At 49.8% G+C, this 4015-nt stretch overlaps 1 pseudogene; it reads left to right on the plus strand.

Annotated features, from left to right (window-relative positions):
- Positions 1 to 713: 713 nt before the first annotated feature.
- LOC130036911 (eukaryotic translation initiation factor 4E-binding protein 2-like) lies at positions 714 to 1665 on the plus strand (annotated as a pseudogene).
- Positions 1666 to 4015: the final 2350 nt, after the last annotated feature.

Here is a 4015-nt window from a genome sequence, read left to right on the forward strand (position 1 = left end):
ATATCGTTCTACAGGCATATTTAATAGTATATATATACATATATATAGCTACTTCATTTGGTAGCTATATATTGATGATGTTAAGTCTTCTAGATCTATTAGTTCCTTAATAATTACTTTCTTTCTCTTTCTTTCTTTCTTTCTTTCTTTTTTCCACTTTTTTGAGAACCAATAGTCAAGTTTATTGGGCTCAGACCAGAAGTCCATGGGTCTTGAGACCCTCTGTAAACTTTGTAATCTTTCCCATGTTCTTTTCCACCTGTTTCAGTAGTCACCTGAGTTGGTGTTTCTTGTGGTAATGCATCTTGGCCTTCTCCCTCTTCTCCTCAACAGTGGCTGTCACTGTCTGGTACTTCTAGCTGACTTCATGAGTCAAATGCCCCAGACAGCAAACTTCCAAGTGGGTGTCAGGTACCTGCAGAGCAGCGGGTACTACCATCAGAATTGTCTTGTCCTATGGTGGTGGGATGCATCCCACAGTGTAGGACAGCCCAAGGCAGCCTGGTTGACTTTGCTGGGTCTTGTGGTGCAGTCTCACCAAAGAAGCAGCTGGGAGCCCAGAAGAAGTGGGGTTAGTGTTCTTCCAGCTCTGAGGGAAGGCCAGTACTTCGATTTATTTCTGTAGAAATGGCCAGAATGTTGATATCCTCACAGTGCACAAACCACCACCTTCCAGCCCAGCAACACCTGCTTGGCCACGAGGGCCCTAGGAGATGACTTCGGCTGTCAAGCTCCCGACCTGCCCTTCTGCCGTCTTTGGAAGCCTCCTGGGGTTATCTCTTATCAGCCTCTTCAGTCTGAAATCTGTTTTAGCTAGTGTAAGTAGGAATGTCCCTACTTCTCTAGGCTGTCATTTGCCATTTCGTTATTTTCCAACCTTTCACTTTGAGCCTGTGCTTACTGAAGTTTAAGTGATTTCTTGTACATCGCATAAGGCTGTGGTTAATCTCTGACGTCCGTAGCATAAGGCTATGTACAAGGAGGATTTTGTTTTCTGATCCATTCTTTGCCTTTTGATGGTGAGTTCAGACTATAGAACTTTTAAAAAAGTTAAATGATTGATTCGGCCGCTTCCGGTCGTGGTCGTTGTCGCCGCCACTGCCGCCGCCGTCGCCACCGCCGCTCCCGCTGTCGGTGCTGCTGGAGGCCGGAGGACCGGCGGCGGCGGGGGAGCGGAGCGGGCCGGGGAGCAAGATCCAGCGAGCGAGGAGCGAGCGCAGCACGCCTGGCCCGCCGCCGCCGCCGCCGCCCGCGTCCCCAGGCGCCGGACTAAGCCCCCCGCCCGCGCCCGGAGCCACGTCCTTGGCTGCCGGCAGCGGCCACCAGCCCAGCCAGAGCCGCGCCATCCCCGTGCGCACGCGGCCATCAGCGATGCGGCGCAGCTACCTCAGGACCATTGCACCACGCGGGGGGCAGGGGACGACTCTCTTCCACCACTCCGGGAGGCACCCGGATCGTTTATGATCGCGAGTTTCTTTTGGATCGTCTCGATTCTCCGATGGCTCAGACTCCGCCCTGCCACCTGCCCAGTATTCCGGGAGTCACTAGCCCTGGCATCTCAATCGAGGACTCCAACGTAGAAGTCAACAATTTTGAGTAACTTGAACAATCATGACAGGAAGCAATGCAGTTTGGGATGACGCTCAGTTCGAGATGGACATCTGACTGGCCTGCACGTCTCGCGGGAGAGCAGTAGCAGCACCCGTGTGAGCCTGCCTGGCCTCCGGCTCACAGGGAGCACAGAGCAGTGCCAGACGTCCTCCCCACGACCCCTTCCTCCTCCTCCTCCAGTGCCAAACCATACGAGGATGAGCTTCAGCCGACCCTTCCCTGCCCCTCTTCCCTGCTTCCCTTCCCAGTAAGCCCTCAGCCCCTTCCATAGAACCCAGCAGCCCACAGTTGGGAGCATTTCAATTCTGCCCATTCCTCTCTGAGATGTTTCTCCTCGTTCTTTTATGAGAAACATGGTATCATGACAAGCCATTTTTCTTTTTGAATCCCAAAGGAATTTATGACTGACCTGCCCAGGGTCTGCTACCTGGACGGGCTGGAGGGGCAGGACAGGTCTGGTGGGTTTGGTGTTTGTGTTCTTTCCCCACTGTCCTCTGCCTCCCAGCCGCCTCTGGGTTTGCAAGAGTCCCTGATGTACCAGAGGTGCTGCTGGAGACAGGAAGAGAGATGCTTCCCCTCCCTCTCCCCCCACTGCCCCCCCCCACACACACAGCATGCCCTGTGGCTCCCTGTGACGCTGTTTAGAGGTGGACTTGTGACCAATGTCTTTGCCTTTGGCTCTTGGGCTCATCTTCCCGGTCCTTAAAGAGTGCATCAGTACCAGAACCCACTTGGTACCCCGACAGACCACCGGCCTCTGTTCCCCATTCCCAGCTGATTTTAGCCCTCAGCTGTCCAGGTGGGCTCACCTGTGCCCAGAGCCTGCTCATTCCCCCGGTGGAAGCACTCTGGGAGAGGCCTGACCTACAAGCTCCTGTCAGAGTGGCCCTCGGTGAGCCCTGGGAGAGATTGAGTTGCTGGCATGCCCAGTCTCTGCAGACATTTTTCAGTACAATGAGCGGTGGACGTTGGTTATCCCAGATTGCGGTCTATATGAGTTTAACGCTGACTTTAAGAACTTTTGAACTGAACCCCTTCTCCCCATCCCCCCCCGTGCCCCCCGTGGACTTGCTTTGTTTGGCTGCTGAGTTGGGTAAGCATGGGTTTTTTTTAAAAAAAAAAGTTCTCCCTCTTTTTCTGTTCACTGAAACTCCCTGCCCTCCCTCCCCCACCAACCACCCCCCCACACACCTGCCTTCCTTGTTTTCTGCCAGGCCATTTTTCATATATACATCGAAGATACCTCAGGTGTTGGTATGTGATAATATCTGCCACTCCTCCAAGCTGAGGAATGGCCTTTTATTTTTAGGATGACTACAGACCTATTTTTTGATATGCTTTCTGCACGACTTTGAGCAGCAACTTTTTACTCCTACATCTTCCTGTGTCAGGGAGGCAGGCCACATCCTCAGGTCAGTCTGCTATTCTGTGTCCCCCTCCTGTGTACCTCCAGCCCCTCAAGAGCACTGTCTCCCTCTTGGTCGCAAGTGTGTTCATGTTTGGACTTTGTCCTGGGTGGTTTATAAAACTGAACCATTCTACCTTTAAAAAAATTAAATAATTGAAATAAACAAAGTAATTGCCATTTTCCTATATGCCATTTTGGGTGTTTGTGAATTTTATTATTTTCTGGATGGGAGGAAGATCTTTTCTCAGTTTCTACTGATGTACTTTGTTATTTGTGTAGCACTTAGGTTAGTTTGCTTATTCTTGTCTGTTTCATCTAAGAATTTTTGTCTTGATAGTAAAATGTATTTTATATCTAACATTTTAAGCTTATATTCCTTTTTAAATACAAAGCAAGTAAATTGCAAATTCATTTTAACAATTCAAAAATGTATTCCCTTTTCCCACACATTTTATGTTTTTTAAGTATATTATTACTTCCACATGAAGTTTCCTGGAGTGTGGCGGCAGCTGGGTACTGGAGGTAGTGTTGGTCTTTAAGGCTTTGATTCTGTTGAGACGGAAGCGGTCATTGAAGCCCTAGCCAATCAGGGCCTTCAAGCTCAATACATCAAGATCCTCCGTGAGCTGTATTACGGATTCACTACCAGGATCTCACCATTCTACAAAGAAGTAATCATTGATGTCAAGAAAGGGATTCATCAGGGTGATACCATTTCACCGAAACTCTTCAGTGCCATCCTCGAGAGCATCATGCGACGACTGGAATGGGAAGGAATGGGAGTGAAGGTAGATGGTCTGTAACTACACCACCTCCGCTTTGCTGATGACATTGTTTTAATAACACCAAACATCAGCCAAGCGGCACAAATGCTGGCCAACTTCAACCATGAGTGTGGAAAGGTTGGACTACAGTTGAATCTTACGAAGACAATGTTTATGAGAAACAGCCTCGTTCCTGACACCCCATTCGCTTTCAATGGAACGATCATCTCCG

Source organism: Sorex fumeus, unplaced genomic scaffold, assembly GCF_029834395.1.
Source record: "Sorex fumeus unplaced genomic scaffold, SorFum_2.1 ptg000069l, whole genome shotgun sequence".
Lineage (NCBI taxonomy): Eukaryota > Metazoa > Chordata > Mammalia > Eulipotyphla > Soricidae > Sorex > Sorex fumeus.